We start from the raw sequence: 658 nt of genomic DNA on the forward strand, positions 1-658 counted from the left end.
GTATAAACCAAGGGAAAAATATAAAGAAAAACAATTTCTTTTCCGTGCCTTCCCAGAAATACAGACTTTTTTGCAAACTAAGCTGACAAGCACTGAAGATGGAGAGAACAAACATTAGATGAGGCATCAATTCCTAATAAGACAGGGCTGGTCTGGGGGTTTACAAGTCGTACTGAATGAGTGGTTCTCTGAGAAAGGAACCCCCAGAACCACCTCTGCCACTCCATGTGCCATGGATGCTCCTAAGTAATGGCCCAGATGCTCTCTGCAATCACCCGGCCAGCTTCAGCTGAGGCTGGGCACTCCCATCAGGTGTGTTCTGTCCAGCCATCACACGCCCTTATCTGCAGACAGATGGGAAAGGGCTCACCCAGGACTTGCAAGCACCGATATCAGATGGGACACTTGCTGTGATTTCCGTCGCACACAGGGGAAGAGTGGGAAGTTGAGAATATTCAGGGACTTATCCAAGGCCACTCAAGTCCTGAGAGCAGGACCTGAACCAACCCAGTTTGGAGCCTTTGCAGGGAGGCTGGTGAGGTAGCTCAGCAGGTAAAAGCACCTGCCGTCAAATCTGACAGCCCGAGTTCAATTCCTAGGACCCACGTGGTGGAAGGAGAGATCTTACTCCTTCAAACCATCCTCTGACCTCCACATA

Source organism: Peromyscus eremicus, chromosome 3, assembly GCF_949786415.1.
Source record: "Peromyscus eremicus chromosome 3, PerEre_H2_v1, whole genome shotgun sequence".
NCBI classification, from domain to species: Eukaryota; Metazoa; Chordata; class Mammalia; order Rodentia; family Cricetidae; genus Peromyscus; species Peromyscus eremicus.